Source organism: Elgaria multicarinata, chromosome 5 (genome assembly GCF_023053635.1).
Source record: "Elgaria multicarinata webbii isolate HBS135686 ecotype San Diego chromosome 5, rElgMul1.1.pri, whole genome shotgun sequence".
In the NCBI taxonomy this organism is placed as follows: domain Eukaryota; kingdom Metazoa; phylum Chordata; class Lepidosauria; order Squamata; family Anguidae; genus Elgaria; species Elgaria multicarinata.
This window is the reverse complement of record NC_086175.1, coordinates 28,537,562-28,554,988: the sequence shown is the minus strand read 5'-3', so window position 1 is coordinate 28,554,988 and position 17,427 is coordinate 28,537,562.

Genomic DNA, 17,427 nt, shown 5'->3' with positions numbered 1-17,427 from the left:
ATGTATTAGTGGTGGACTTTGCAACACCAGAGGAGTGTGCTAGACAGCGACGTTTCACTCATGCAGAAATAGGCATTTTCCTCAACCTACTTGCTGGAACAGAGAGTTTTGCAGTACAATCCTAAGCGTGTTTCCTCAGAATTAAGTCCCACAGTGTTCAATAGGACTTGCTCCCTAGCAAGTGAATGCAGCCTTAGACTCAGAGAGTCATTTAGAAATATGAATTAGGATGAGCTGAAAGAAATTGCTTGAATATTAGTTCATATCTCAAGCAGGGAAACCATCTAGACAAGGTTTAGATTGATGCATGTTATTTTTAAAGCATAACTGCTCTTATGGATAACTGCTAAAACTGTTTTAAAAGCTGTTTGCTTATTTATTTGTTTGTTATTTTTTTAGCCAGCCCAATAGCAAAACTTCTCTGAGCGGATGTTAAAAGAATAAAAACACAGTTTGTAGATGATGATGATGATGATATGCACAGGAGATAAAAATAAAAATTAGAATATAAAATCAGAAACCAACCAATAGTCAAAAGACACTTTAAAAACGCAACAGACTCTACCACCTTTTAAAAACATATCATCACAATGACTGTCTAATTGCTGTTTTTTTAAGATTTTGACTAAAAAATTATATGTGTCAGTGGTTTGTTTAACCTTGGTCTGATGCTCCATACCAAAATGCTGAAGGATAAAGGGCAATTTTAGTAGAGGCAGCCAGGAAAAATAAAGATGTTCACTGTTTGTGAGCCCAGCTCACTGAGAATAAAGAGGAGCCCCAGTGATGAAGCATTTAGCAATGAAGCACATATATGAATTAAACACCTGTGTGAATTTAGCAACAGGTGAGGAGGCCAGGGTGTTAGAACCTTCTCTACCTCCTGCTAGCAAAAAAACTTGGGCTTCCAGGTAAACAAACCCAATTACAATAATAAAAGAAATAGCTATACAGGTAGAAAGCAAGCAGGGACGTTACTATCCAGTGCATTTCACTGAGTGACACATACCTGCCTGCTGGACACATGTCATAGGTGTGTACTTGGTGTAATGAGCTCCTGGCCCTCGGGGAATATGTTCATTCCCTGGAAATCAAGGTTGCTGACCTAGAGAAGCTGAGGAAAGCAGAAGTATATGGCTGGGACTTTCAGGGATCTGACAGCGGCATCCCAATCCAGGAACAATCAGAGCAGGAGGCCAAGGGTCTTTGGCTACAAAAGATCAGCAGAAAGCTCTGAATAATGCTTTAACAACAGCTTGCAGAAGGATAAGAGGAAGTACACCAAGGAAGTCCAGGAGCAGAATGTAGGAAATCAGAATGAAGTTCAATAGGATAGAGATCTTTCTCACGGAACTTGTGGATTACTTAGAACATTACAGGAAAGTTATTCACCTCCCTGTTTTGGAGAGAGTCATCATTATGAATGTGTCTCTTAGTGTACAGTCCTATGGGTTTAGTCCTGGGTATTCATAAGCCCTCGAACTCAGAGATGTAAGACTATGCAATGCAACACGACTGCAGCATAGAGGGGATCCTCTCCCCATGTTCCCGATTCAAAGTGCTGGTACTAACATTCAAAGCCCTAAACGGCTTGGGGCCAGGTTATTTGAAGGAACGCCTCCTCCCATATGTGCCTGCCCAGACCTTAAGATCATCTACAGGGGTCCTTCTCTGCGAGCCCCTGCCAAAGGAAGTGAGGCAGGTGGCTACTAGGAGGAGGACTTTCTCTGCTGTGGCACCCCGGCTGTGGAATGAGCTCCCCAGAGAGGTTTGCTTGGAGCCTACAATGTACTCCTTTCGTCGCCAGCTGAAGACCTTTTTTATTTTCTCAGCATTTTAACAATTTAACTTAAATTTGAACTTTGCTGTTTTAATTCCATGTTTTAATCTCTATCATTTTTTGCTGTGTGGTTTTAAACCTGGTTGTGCTTTTTTTTTTTTTGTATTTTGTATTCATGTTTTTAAATTGTTGTTTGTTTTTATGCTTTTCATGGTTTTAACTTTTGTGAACCACCCAGAGAGCTTCAGCTATTGGGCGGGATAAAAATGTAATAAATAAATAAATTTGCCCTGCTTTTTCAGCTAGATGGCCAATTTTGGATGTCTGGGAGGCGGGAGGCTGTACAGCACTTAGGAAGGTGTGTAAACCAGCTTCCTTGGTCTCTTCCCCTCTCCACCCCTAAGAATACCCCCTTTTTGCCCTCCCTAACCCTCTCAGATCGCTCCCAAATTGATCCACAATTTCCTTAGCTTCTGTTAATATTCCAAAATTAGCAAAATAGATCAAAGTGATAAGCTAGTTACAGAGGGAGAATTATGCAAAGTAATTAAAAGAAAATAAAACTCTCAAGTTAAATAAGCCTCCGTCCCTGATGGGTTTTCTGCAAAGTATTATAAAACATTTATTGCTATATTAGCTAAACCAGTAGTGCAAATAATAAGTGTCATTATTGTTACAATCTTTCCTCCTAAAATCACGGCAGGAAGCAACTACAACACTTACCAACATGGAGGGTAAATATGCATCACCACTGACAGACATCTTATGGGGGTGAAGGAGAATGTACTAATGCATGGAGCGGAGAGCACTGATATTTGCCGATTCCTTTCTGGAGGATCTGATCACCCCTCCATGGAATATGTCAGTCAATAAGAAAAGCTCTTTAAAGAGAAAAGAGAAGTACAGGAAAGATGAAATCAGCAGCAGCAGCATCAAGCCGGTTCAGACAGCACACTAAGCCATGGTTAGCCCACTAACCCTTTTGCAGCAAACAGTTAGTGAACATTTTTAAAACATGGTTACGTAGCCACCATGGTTAGGAATGGTTCACACAAAGTCGACGCTCTCAGGGCAACATAGTAAAAACAAATATAAGAAAAACATTAATGTCACTTAGAGCGAAACAAAAACTTAAACGCAGAAGCAGCAACAATATTTTTTTTTAAAATAAAAGAAATACATTTCAAAGCAGTTAAAATATGGAGAAGAATAGTTTTAAAACATTTCAGTAAAAATAAAACAAGCAGAAACTAAAGATTAAAAGGCCTGAGACAATGATGATGATGATGATGATGATGATGTATTTGCCTGGTCCCAGAAAGTCAACCAAGTAGGTGCCAGGCAGACCTTTCTAAAGAGGACATTCCATAATTTGGCAGTCCTCACAGAAAAACATGCTCAGGGGTAGCCCAATATGGGCAGGGCGGGGGAGCAAGGCGCAGAGCAACTTTTGGATGATGATCCCAGGGCATGGACATGAACTTATGAGAGTCCTTATGGTTCTGTGGCCCCAAACCATGAAAGTTAACACCACCACCTTGAATTGGACCCAGAAATGGACTGGGATCCAGCGAAGAGGATACAATCCCGTTGCCATGTGGTTCTTCCCTATTTCTTAAATGCAGCTTTGTATCTGGTAAAGGGGGAAGTATTGGAAGGAAAGAGAGAGGAAAACCTGTACCTTTGAGCGTACACTGAGGGGAAATGTTTCTCAATGTTTTAAAATTCTGCATTGGACATAAAAATAGAGATCTACCTTCACTAGATTTCAGTAAATGCTATGATGTTTTAATACTGGTGTAGCTGGATAATTCTGGACTCTGGACTTAATGGTCTGATGGAACACCCTCTATTTCGATGGTAATATATATTACCTCACATACTTCAAAATGTAGTGTGTCAGCCCTGCTATGTTTGGGGGCCCTCTTGCTCATTCTGTCTCTCCCAAACTTCTGTCCTGATGGAACTAATGTGTTTAAATCCACACACACACACACACACACACACACACACACACACACATATATATATATATGTGTGTGTGTTTTCAAGATTCCTGGGATAGCCTTAGATTTATTTCTTATTTCTTTATTTAAAAGATTTATACCCTAAAATCCAAATGTTTTATACTCTGTAGTCCATGGAGCCTAAATTGTGGCAAAGGTATGCAACATAACCTATGAATGACATTCAAATACTAATAGGGTTCCTTGCAGTTATCATCCACAGGGGGTTTAAAACTTTAGTGGCTGCATTATTATGGAAAGTCCCCTGTAGAACCTACCAAACTGAGATAATAAATAAAATAAAAATAAAAATGGAGAAATGCTCACTAGTCAAGTCCAGAAATGAGTTGAGTATATAAAATAATTTCTGTGCCAATCTCCAAGGCCAACAATAAAATGCTTCAAAATGAAGGCCAGAGGCGTGGATTAAATGCAGCCAAACAGGGAAAAAGTATCCAAGCAATCGCTATCCATTCAGCGAGCTTGTTCAAAGAGTCATTACTATTCTCTGCAAGCTAAGGTTATCAGAGGTCTCCCCCAGTGCTGGAACTGAAAAATTTAGATTCATTATTTTATTCCCTCAAGATGAAAATCCAGTAGAAAGACAACATTATAAAAATGCCGGAATCAGTTTCAAATTAATTAGATGTTCCACCCTCTCTCTGCAGGGAGGCCAACGCCCAAAGGGATGGGATGGAACTGCGGGAAAGAGAAAGGTGCTCTCAACAGAAACCAACGCTTGGAGAAATATATTGCTTAACATGTTTAAGGTGCTACACTGCTGCAAAATGTCAGCCCCGAACATACACATTACCCTTAGAAAGCTCTTACTGTGGGCATGAGATAATTTGTTGTTGTTGTAGCACTGTTTGCGTTAAAAAAAAAGGTCTTTCACAATGAGCAGAAATGTTATGGTGATTCTGATTAATTGTCAATTATTTGGCCTGGTTCAATATAAAAGGGTGCTGGTTTTAATGTTTGAGAATCTGAGGCATCTTTCAGAAGATCATGATAAGTGCCTGTGTGTCCAGAAGAAGGCTTAGTGGGGACTCGGAAGGTATGACCCTTTAGATGTTCTTGGACTGCAACATTCTTCACCATTGGCAATGTTGATAAAGGCTGATGGTAGTTGCAGTCCAACAACATCTGGAAAACCATATGTTCCCCAGAGTATAGGTCACCTATAGGGTAAGGCAGGAGAGCCCTAAAACTTTGGGTCTGTGAAGACATTTGGACTTTTTAGTTTCATGGCTGCTCAAAAAATGGCTGCCATGGGGGGTGTGCTTACCCATTGCGGCATGACCAGTCATGAAGCACTGCTTTTCCAGATGACAACTGATAAGATCAAAAGAAAAGTAACTTGCTGAAAAAGGCAAAGATGAGTTCTGAGTTCTGAAAAGAAAACCATTCTGTTGAAGCCAAATAAAAATGGGGCTGGAGAGCAACCCTTTACTTCACAATATGCCAGCCAATCAGTTATAAATAAATACATAAATAAATAAAGGGGCAGGAAGCCTGGTGGTCACCAAAAGAGATATCCATGGCACCATGTTGGAGACCCCAAGGGGTAATGGATGTGGCTTGCTGTTGTTCAACTTAGATGGACTTTTTGTCTCCTGTTCTTTTTTCAAATCATTATGCTGCTCTCAGATGGTTCATCTGAAGTATCCAAAGTGCTTTGGAGTTTTAACTCAAACAAAGGTGCACAACGGGTGTGTCCAACATCATCAGACCACTCCACATTCATGGGATTCCCATTACCACTTTCCATGCAAAGCACAATAGGGGGTGAGGATTAGCAATGACAATCAGAAAGGCTCACCCCACCACCACCATCACTAACTCCCCCTCCCCCCATTCTAACCCTTCTCAATGAGAGGAAACTGGTTGTCCTCCTTCTCAATTTCCCTGATTTTATTTTTGAAATTGGAGTAAACACATGAAGTGTCTGGACTGTCTATGTGTTGTTTTCAGAACATTTGTTACCTCTGCAACTTATTGAAAACTATACACATCTACTCAGAAGTAAGTCCCTTTGACTTCAAGAGGGCTTACTAACAGATAAGTGGGCATAGGATGTACCCTTAATGATGGTAGATGGAGTGGAGACTAGCTCAATGAGCTCAATTTTTAAGAGTAATAAAAAATAAGTCTGCGTATGTTCAGAAGTAATGTTCTCATTCTCCCACTGCCTGGAATCAAGACTGAGATCATCCTTTCATGACTCATCATTAAAGAAAAATGGTTGCCCTTGCCTTTAGCAATGATTAAAAATAACTTGACTTAGCTCTTTGCTATGCAACTCAGAACCTGTTACTAAACTAATTCACCCTCTGAAGGCATATTCTATAGTCCTCTCTTGTCTTCCTTCCTATATGAACTGTTGAATAAAACCATATGAACTTAATCACTGTCAATTACCTGTTAATTACTCACTCTGCTTGTTGTTTCATTATACCCCCTTTCTTTTTCCTTTGTTACACAGCTGCACTGTGCAACTTTTTATTTACAAATTCCCTTTTCATCTTCAACAGTTCACCTCTCCCTCCAGTTACCAACACTTCTGTGAAACCTTAGCATAGTTTTCAGACAATAGTTTCTCAACTTTCCAACAGCGTGAAAGATAAACTGGCACCAAGGGGATGGGGAAGACTCAGAAGGGATGCACTTTAGGTGCCGCTAATGGTGGTTCAACTCTTGGTACAACTGAGAAAAATTACTAAGCATTAGGGATGTGCTCCGCTTCTCTTCGGTTCAGAGAAGCAGGAGCGAGGTGGCCTAATTTGCCTCCGGAAAAGGCAGAGGCGAAGAGAGTCAGGGGGGCTGCGGATCAAGGCGAAGAGGATCACCTCAATCCGGAGCTTCGCCTGCAGGTAAGTGGGGGTGAGGGGGACTAATCTGGCGCTGCCGGCGCCGCCATCCATGTGGCGGCGGTGGCAGCAGCACCAGGTAAGGGAGCAGGGAGGAGGGACACTTACCTTCCTCTGTCGTGGGCTTCAATTGAGGCCCCGGTTGAAGCCGGAAGTGAAGGCCGAGGCCTCTTCCGGCTTCAACCGGGGCCTCAATTGAAGCCCGCAATGGAAGAAGGTAAGGGGGCGGGGTGTGGTGTGTGGATTATCTTGCGCCACTGCCGCCGCCGCCCATATAGTGACGGCGGCGAAGCCGGATCTCGCTCCGCAGAGCGGAGTGGGAGACGGGCGGAGCGGCACAAAGAGGATTGGGCCACAAAGCGGATTGGGGGGGTCCGTGCACACCCCTACTAAGCATATGCTCATAAGCATAGTTTGCAATTCTCCATCGTTAAGGAATAACTTTGATGTCCCAGCTGCTCAACTTATTCTTACTTGATGTTTGACTCAGCTAACATATTAAAGCCTCCCCAACTGCATTTCAAGATTAAGAACATAAAAAGTGTCATAGTGGATCAGACCAAGGGTCCATCTAGTCCAGCACTCTGTTCACACAGTGGCCAACCAGCCATCAGCCAGGGAAGAACAAGCAGGACATAGTGCAACAGCACCCTCCCACCCATGTTCCCCAGCAACTGGTGCACACAGGCTTATTGCCTCGAATACTGGAGATAGCACACAATTATCAGATGATCAAGAAAGCCAAACTCTTAGGATAGGAGTTGACTTGTATAGAACTAGGGTTTTAATAAGATGCAGAGGTAACCAATATTGTGAAGACAACACATTTCAAAAATATAATCAGAGACATCGAGCAGAAGAAGAAGAAAGCTTTTCCTGCACTCGTCATTCTCTACTCATGGTGGTTTGTCAGTTCTTTAGTTGGTGTCTTTCTTCTCTCACTAAGAGGGATTTATGGAGCCTGGACACTTCCACAGAGAAGACCCAGCCTTTCATAGATGCAAAATGCACTTATTCCAGGGATGGAGCTCAGTGAAGAACCTGCTCTCGTTAATGTAATGCATGGGTAATATAATATGACAGGAGGTGTTCCCTGAGATATTCCCTGAGATATTTAGTCCCCAAGCATTAAAGGTGAGCAGCAGCACCCTGAATAAGTCTTGAAAGTGAATAGGTAGCCAATGCAGCTGCTTCAGAACTGGTCTAACATGATTTCCCCTAGATGAAACAACCAGTTGAGACTTCCTTTACCAGTTGAGACTTCCAAACCATTTCCAAGGGCAGCACTTCAGTTCCCTCTGACCACATGGTTCCCCCCTCCTTCCAACATGTGTACATAAATCTACCAAGTCATGGTTAACACTTCATACATGTGATGAAGTGGACAGTGTCCACAAAAGCATATGCCAGAATAAATGTGTTAGTCTTTCAGGTGCCACAAGGCTCTTGGTTGTTGAGGCAGCTAGGATCTTGCTTTGCAATTCCTATCGGTTGGAAACATGGTTAGATTCTGGTAGCTAGGATCCTGGTCTTCTGCAGTTCCTATTGGCTGAAGAAGAAACTACAGGACAGGAGTCACTTGCTGCACCAGTGAGGCACTTGTTTTTCAACATGGCAGAGCAAGCAGGGGATCCCAGATCACCAGCAGCATCCTAGGAATTAAGGTGACTAAAGCCAAAAGGACATAGACTTTCTGTGACACATCTTGACCTTGTGAAGAAGTGGAAAGTGTTGCATTTGGGGATATCTTTGTCGTTTTGTCTGCTGTCATTTTGTTGTGGTTTGCCATTCTTTGTTAATTTGTATAAATGCTGTTGTTTTGGTGTGTGTGTGTGTGTGTGTGTGTGTGTGTGTGTGTTAGAGAGAGAAGGAAAGTGGCAGGGATGAGGAGAAGGAGCTACAGGAGTCAATTGCTATACCAGTGAGTTGAAAAGCTCTCATTTTTCACCATGCCAGAGCAAGCAGGGATACCAGAGCACCACCAGCATCCTTAGCGACTAAGGCCTAATCTACACCAAGCAGGATATTGCACTATGAAAGCAGTATAGAAAAGGCAGGAGCCACACCAGGCTGGACGTAGCGGTATGAAAATGGTATATGGCATGTGTCAATGGGCCCCAGCAGTTGCCAGTGCACTTCAACACTGCTATAAAGCAGTAGTGTGACTCCTGCCTTTTATATACCACTTTCATACTGCTTTCATAGTGCAATATCCTGCTTGGTGTAGATGAGCCCATAGACATTCCTTGCCACATCTTGACCCAGACATCCAATTTGGGGTCCCAGGTTTTCCTGAATGGGGACTTAAGCCTGACCCATGTATAAATGAAGCAAAATAACCCCTAGACCAGCATTCCTTAACCTGATGCCCCCCAGATGTTTTGGACTTCAACTTCCATTAGTATAGCCAATGGTCAGGAATTCTGGGAATTGCAATCCAAAACATGACAGAGAGAGAGAGAGAGAGAGAGAGAGAGAGAGAGAGAGTCTGAGGGCTCATCTACACCAAGCAGGATATTCCACTATGAAAGTGGTATGAAAGCAGTATATATAGTGAGGTGAATGTGTCATGGGCCCCAACAGTTGTCAGTGCACTTCAATACCGCTACAAAGCAGTAGTGTGGCTCCTGCCTTTTATATACCACTTTCATACAGCCTGCTTGGTGTAGATGAGCCCTGAATCAGCTCAATAAAGGATACATGAATGATCAGCATGTCAGCAACTTCTATCATAAAATAGTATGAGAAGATGGGCACTGATAGAGCACCTGTAGGTGCTAATGAAGTAAGAACAAGAAAGGCTTGGATCAAATACTAGGAAATCCCTTCTAATAGGAATATTTCAGGCAAGAAAACAATTTGCTTGTAGACTGCAAAGTTTCTACCAGTGTGTGTGTGTGTGTGTGTATTTGTGTGTCTGTGTCTGTGAAGGAAGTTTTAGATACAAGATTTTATTTCTCAAAGGAGAAGACTAGACTAGATGACTCCTGGGGTAACCTCCAATGTTGCTTTTCTATCATTCATCTTAACGATCACTCTGGCTTCTCAAATGATTCACTAATAACATCCGGAACTGTCAGTCTTACTTATTTCCCAAAGTGCCAAGACGTTTTATGTCATTGTTCTTCACCTCCACCATAAAGAATGGAACAGTCTCTGTATTTTACCTTAGAGCAAACACTGCCATAGTTGCAGTGGTTTCTCTCCTTTTGTTACTCCTGTGCTTCCCCCATCACCACAACACAAACACAGGCAAATAATTGACGGATGCTGTCAATTATTTTACCCATCCTCAGAAAGACATAGGCATATGGATGCAGGGCCAAATTACCTAACGCTAATCATTATTTTTTAATAAGTTCTGATTTAAATCATGTGTACTGAAGTTTGCAATTCCCGCATTTTGTTTGTCTTGAGCTTAGGCAATTGTCTTTAGTTCCATTAATTAGCACATGTTAGATTATGCATTGATTACTATTCTGTTTAGGCAATTGAAACGAGTTAAGAGGGGAAAGCGCATACACTTTTATTTCCCTAGAGGCCTATTCTAGTGAAAGTTTTGTGGCTCAGTCTTTAAGCTTTGCTAGTGTAGTAACTGGGATTAAGTTTTAAGACTCCAATCCTGCCCGTCTATCTCAGTTGAATTGGCTTCCAAGTAAAGCTGCATAAGCATTACAGCCCAAGGCAAAGACGCAGAATCTTTTTCAGACTGAAGAAGTTATTCCCTCATGGCTAACCCTCTGGGGCTGCATGTTGGGGGTGGGTGGGGCTAAGTCAAAAATTGGGTGGGGGCAAAGGGTTCGGGAACTACCGCTGTCTCTCTCACACATATACACATGCCCATTCTGTCCACCATGAGTGCTTGCAGATGAGTAGTTTGTATATTGTGTGCGGGAGCATTATCCTAAGACCTCATCTAATATGTCTAAGATGTCTTTCGTTCTGGGAAAAGCGACAAGAAACCTATAGCATAGGATGACCATATGAAAAGGAGGACAGGGCTCCTGTAACTTTAACAGTGGCATGGAAAAGGGAATTTCAGGAGGTGTCATTTGTACACATGCAGCTCCTGCAGTTTTTTTTTTATAATAGTTTTTTTTATTTTTCCCAATACTTAAACATACATCAATACAATAAAAAGAAACAACATAATACATAAATGTTGAATAACCTTAATAGCATATTTTCTAATTTAATCTATTAACATAAACATACTTAACATAAAAGTGCACCCCCCACCCCGGGATCATTCCTGTTTCCAAAATCTCATTGTTTCGTCTGGAGGTGGTTTACCACTCCCCTTAGATAAAACAAATTCTAGGAACTGTTTCCATATTCCCTCGAAATCATTCGTTTTTGTTATTACTCTTCTCACTTTTATATTACATGTTAATTTATCATTAATAGCAATGTCCCATATCTCTTTATACCAATCTTCTATATGGTAATCTCCTTGAACCTTCCAGTTCCTAGATATCATTAACCTTGCTGCCGTCAGCAAATTCGTTATCAATTTTTTTGTCTCTTTATTATAGTTTAATTCTCCATACAATGATAACAATGCCACTATAGGTGTCTCTTCAATCTCCATTCCTACAATTTCTTTTATCTCATTAAACACCATTTTCCACAATTTTTGAACAAATTCACATTCCCACCACATATGTAAATACGTTCCTTTTTTTGACACCCTCTCCAACAATTTGCTGAGTTCAACTTATTTATTTTATTTAATCTCACCGGGGTTAGATACCACCTCCATACAATCTTATAATAATTTTCTTTTATCCTCACAGACATATTTCTCAACACTCTTTGTTTCCATATTCCCTCCCAGCTCTGTTGCCCTATTTGTACCTTCAAGTCAGTTTCCCAAACCATCTTACCCATACTTTCTGTCTCCCCCTTCCCAACTAGTATTCTATATATTTCACTCGTTAACCCTTTTATCATTTTATTTCCCCCTTTCTCCATTTTTTTTAAGATCAACTCCTCAAATTTCATAATCACTCTACACTCTCCGTTATCCTTTAGCCATTTCTTCGTCCATTGTTCTAATTGAAAATAATTTAATGACGATAAATTTTTCTCCTTTAGTCTCTCCACTAATTCTTCTTGAGTATTCATCTTTCCTAGCCAATATTTTAACTTCATTACATTCCTCTCTATTAAATTTTCCCCCAACTTATCTTTTAAGTTTCCTGGACAATTCCGCAGCATTATCACTGGTGTTATTGGGGAAATACTTGGAAGTAAGTCCTTTTTGTATACACACCATATTTCCAAGTGATGTTTTAAAAGGGGGTTCTCTATTTCTTCCCCCCATTTTTTTGTATATTCTCTGAAAAATATATTTTCTAATTTCCATTCTATGTCCTCTCCCTTTCTATCCTTCGACCAACTTAAATCTCCTAATCCTATCATGCTTTTTACTACATGTCTCAACCTATTAGCTACGTAATATAGTTTTAAATTTGGGAGTCCTAACCCTCCTTTTATTTGCATTGTATACCACCTTTTTTTATTTATTCTCGCTTTCCTATCACCATTGCAAAAATTATTAAAAATATTTTGCCAACTTTTTAAGATGCCCATAACATCTTTTTTCAAATTATTTAAATTTTCCTTTTCTAAATCCTCTAAATTTTTTTGTAATTTTGATTCCCAAATATTTAATTCTTTCTTTAATTTTCATATGCTTCTCTTTACTTTCCCAGTCTTTCCCAGCTCCTGCAGCTTTAACTGTTGGGATGAAGAGGGAATTTCACCAGGTTCTACATGCATACAAATGACACCTGCTTTTCTATGCAACTGTTAAAGATACAGGAGCCCTGTCCTCCTTTTCATATGGTCACCCTACAATAAGATCTATGAGCAAAACAATCATACTGATAGTATGCAAGGCTACCCATCTTTATTGTAATTGAAGTTCATAACTTGTATGTCCTCTACAGCAATTCAGTTAAGAGGAGTTGCCATTCCACAATATGCAAAGCTTGGGAACTCTCAATAAATGCAAATGTATTCCTGACTACCAAGTTGCCACCATGGGCAAGGGCACTATCTAAGTTACCTATGAGGTTAAATTAAATTGGCCAATCTAAAGTCTAATTTCTCTACTAACACAATGCAGAATTGACCATGTGTACACCACTTCTTATTAGTGTTTGGTGTCCTTTGCACACATGTGTATAGATGTGAATTTATATAGACACATAGATGAAGGAAACAGCCCTAGTAACAATTTATACACATATACACACCCATACATTCTCACATAGAACACACAAACATTCAATCACACACAGACACAGGCAGAGACACTTTTCAGATGGCACACTAAGCTGCGTTGGTTAAGCATTTTGGGCTAAATATTATGGCTTAGTGTGTTAAGTGAACCATTCCTAACCATGGAGGCTACATAACCACAGTTTAAACACACTCACTAAGCATTTGCTGCAAAGGAGTGAATGGCCTAACCATGGCTTAGTGTGTTGTCTTAACAGGCCCAGACAAACACACACATACCTTCCACTCAGCAATTAGACTTGAAATGACTTCCATTGGAGCCCATGTGAAGCTTCCCCCCCCCCAAATCCTAATTGCTGGTGTGGTGGAATTTGTGGAGATCCCAGAGCACATAGAGGTAAGCCTGAAGGGTGGGATTAATGTAAGTGGGTATCAGGAAACTAGAGAAACCGAGCTGACCCTGTGTAATACCCCAAAGTCATCTAAAAATAGCAGATTTCCTTACCAAAAATAAGTAATAAATTATCACCCAACCAGTCCATTCCCAATAATTTCAAATTCAAATGTTTTTTCTTGCATGCCTAATTGTTTTTAGGGTCAGCTCCATGCCATAGCTTTAGGGCAGAGTTTCTTTTCCATCATATTCTAGCCTTTTAAAAAGAAACAAGGGGCAGAGGAGTAAGAAATCAATCACTGCAATAATTGGTTTCTCAATTAAGATGTGTAATTGCTCCTAAAGTGCATTTACAGTCTCAGAGGAAGCATCAAAGGCTGTCCCATTATCTACAGCTCAATGATACCTATCAATATATTTTTAAAGGAGTCCTTTGTAGACAACAAATGCCCTTTAAGCCAAATAGTGTGTGCGGGCAAGTCTCCAGCAGCACTGTCACATGAGGTTTTGCACTACTCTGGCAGCGGATTAGAGAAAGAGACATGAGACACCTGTTAGGGAATAAAACACCAGGGGGTTGACTTGATAGACATCCGTGTTTGATCATAGCCCTAATCAGCTCTTCACTGCCTAGCTCCTGCCTAGCTCTCCTCTCTCATCTCACACTATCGCCCCGCTCGGGCTCTCCGCTCCTCTGATGCCATGCTTCTCGCCTGCCCAAGGACCTCCACTTCCCTTACTCGGCTTCGTCCTTTTTCTTCTGCTGCCCCTTACGCCTGGAACGCTCTTCCAGAACACTTGAGAACTACAAACTCAATCACTGCTTTTAAGACTCAGCTCAAAACTTTTCTTTTCCCTATAGCCTTCAAATATTGAGTTTGTTCTGACTTCACACTGTTGGTTTTGCCCTACCCTGTGCCTGTTTACACTTCCCTGTGCCTGTTTGCATTCTCCTTCCCTCTTTATTGTTTACTACAACTTATTAGATTGTAAGCCTATGCGGCAGGGTCTTGCTATTTACTGTGTTATCTGTACAGCACCATGTACATTGATGGTGCTATATAAATAAATAATAATAAATAATAATAATAAGGAATTATGCCTGAATGGGATATAGGATCATGCGCGAGAGGCACAGGAGCTGTCTCGAACATCCTCACACACACTGGCACCGTCATCTAAGTTTCCAGCCCCAAGTATTGAGTGGGGAGTTCTAAAGGGGGGCTCTACACATGTTCATTTGAACATGAATAGAAGCCACTGGAGAAAAGAATTCTGCTTTGTCAGCACTGCCTATTGAGCAGAGACTTCTACTTACATCAAAGCAAGCTAGAGTAGAAGTTCTCTTCAGACTTGCTTCTCAATGCTGGAAAGTCAAGGACTTAGAGAACTCCAAGCCTGGAGGGTCAAATCTGGTCCACCTGAGGTCCCAATCCAGCCTTCTGGGGTTCCTCAGGTGGCCACAGCCCTTCCCCAGGCCCTACCCCGTCCCCAAAACACCAATTATTTGATCATTTCCAGCTTTTCTCCAGTTCTTTCTTCATTCTAGAAGGCTGAAATGGCTCTCTTAAGGCTTAGTTCCTGGCAGTAGGAGCTGTAAACTGAAATAAGCTGGTATTTTTGGCACCACCTCTTTTTAGTTTGGCCCCACCCAACACTGGAATGCAGTCTCCCACCCCCAGGAGCTTCTTTAAATTGGGATGGGCAAAATTGCCAAGCACTCGCCCATGGGTGCTCACCCCACCGCTGCTGTTGCTTCGCGCCCCTGAAAGGCAGGCTGTGAGACCCTCCACAAAGTGCTTGCAAGGCATCGGCAACTGCTTGGCACTGCAATTGGGCATTTCTCTCTTTCACATAAATGGCGGCCACCATAAATGCGGAAGGGGAAATGCCTAAGTGTCTGTTGAGCACTTGCCAAGGCCTTGTGAGCACTCAGCATTGGTCGGCGCTCACTAGCGGGGTGTCTGACTGAGTCCATGAGGGCCATACATGGGGGGGGGGGGTGTTCCGCTGCCCTCATACACCCAGTCAGATGCTTGAGACAACCTTATTCTTGAAAATGGAATCTGGCTCCTGGACTGGAAGAGGTTCAACACCACTGATTTAGAGGGTGGGGAGGGACATAATGTCTGAATAAGGATCCTGGCTCTTTGGGAGCTGGTCATGTTGTGCAAATGTTTGCACATAGAGGTCAGACACTGCTAGATGGTTTGGCAATCAATAGTTTTGTGGCAGCTCTTGCAGGAGCATTTTCTTTCATATGGACTTCCCCACAGTTTAAGATCAGCTGATGTTCAATGGAGTTATCTCTACCTATAAAGCAGAAACTATGTGTGTATCACATATGTCCTGAAATGTTTACCCACTTCCACATATGGTACTGCCTTAATACTGTTCACAGCTCTTCATGGACATGGATCAGGGGAAAAAATCTAAAAAAAAATGAATTTGGTTTTTTTCAGTATTTTTAAAGAATTTAATAAAAACCTAGATGTATGCCTACAACTCCCAGCATGCCTTGGGTGGGAGGCAAGACTTACTGGCCTTTGGCGGCCATTGTGATTCCTAAAGTCAGTCTAGAGCAGTCAACCCAATTCCACATAAATGGGTTGCCTCCATTTGCGGTGCCTCCTCCCACCTGCCATGTGTGGTTTTAAGATCATAACTAGATACAACAGCATGTCTTTGAGAGGCCAAACTCTGGACATGCTCAAAGGCACCCCATCCTGATATCGCTGTTTTCTCAGAAACTGAGGGAAGCACATTCACCCTTAAGAGGGAGGGTGGGAGGAAGGAAAGGGAAGCACTCTGTGCATGCCCAGAAACAAGCTTGACGAAGGGAGGCAAATGCATGACATAGACATACTTTCCGCTTTATAGGTAGAGATTCCATTTCTTATAATGCCTAACATGGAGTTTGTCTTCTTTACAGCGGCCACACACTGGGTGGACATTTTCATCGAGCTGTCCGCCACAATCCCAAGATCTCTTTCTTGTTGGGTCACTGCCAGCTCAGATCCCATTAGGTTATACTTAAAGTTGGGGAGTTTTACCCCAACGTGCATCACCTTAACCTTGCTTACATTGAACCATATCTGCCATTTGGATGCCCGCTCTTCCAGCTTGGAGAGATCCCTTTGGAGCTTTTCACAATCCCTTTGTGTTTTAACAACCTTAAATAATTTCGTGTCGTCGGCAAACTTGGCCACTTCACTGCTCACTCCTAATTCCAGATCGTTTATAAATAAGTTGAAAAAGATTGGTCCCAATACCAATCCCTGTGGGACCCCACTATTTACTACCCTCCATTGGGAGAATTGACCACTTATTCCTACTCTTTGCTTTCTGTTCTCTAACCAGTTATTGATCCATAATAGGACCTCTCCCCTTATTCCATGACTGCTAAGCTTGTTAAAGAGTGTTTGGCGAGGGACTTTAACGAAAGCCTTTTGGAAGTTCAAGTAAACAATGTCCAAGTAAACAATGATCAGGAACAAACAAAACAGAACATAGTGCAACAACACCCTTCCACCCATCTTCCCCAACAACTGGTGCACACAGGCTTATTGCCTCAGACACTGGAGTAGCACATAGACATCAGGGCTAGTAGCCATTGATAGCCTTCTCCTCCAGGAATTTATCCAACTCCCTTTTAAAGCCATCTAAATTGGTGGGCAATTTTTTAAGATCCACATTCTGCTATATGTGTAGAATAGGGATGTACAAATGTTCAATATTGAATAAGCTTACATTTGTTTTCTAATTGCCTGCTCCCATTGTTTTTAAATGTACTTATTTTGGATCTTAAAAATAGTTGTGTGTTTTTACTGTTTACATTTTCAATGGCAGAATTGAACATTCCCTTGTGTATATGTATAGAAAGGTGATTCAGGTGCTTGAAAAATAAATGAAAGGATGGAACCATCTAATGCAGTTCAATGAGTACATTATTCAGGAGATATACAAGCACAGCTGCATTTCTAGATAGTGGGAGGAAAATATATTTCAATGAATTGGCTACTACAGAGCACTGCTTGTAATAGCTTTGGCTATTGGCCGGTGTAGAAATGCAATTACAAAATAAATAAAATACATAAAATTAAACATAGTAGCTTACTGCAGAGAAAG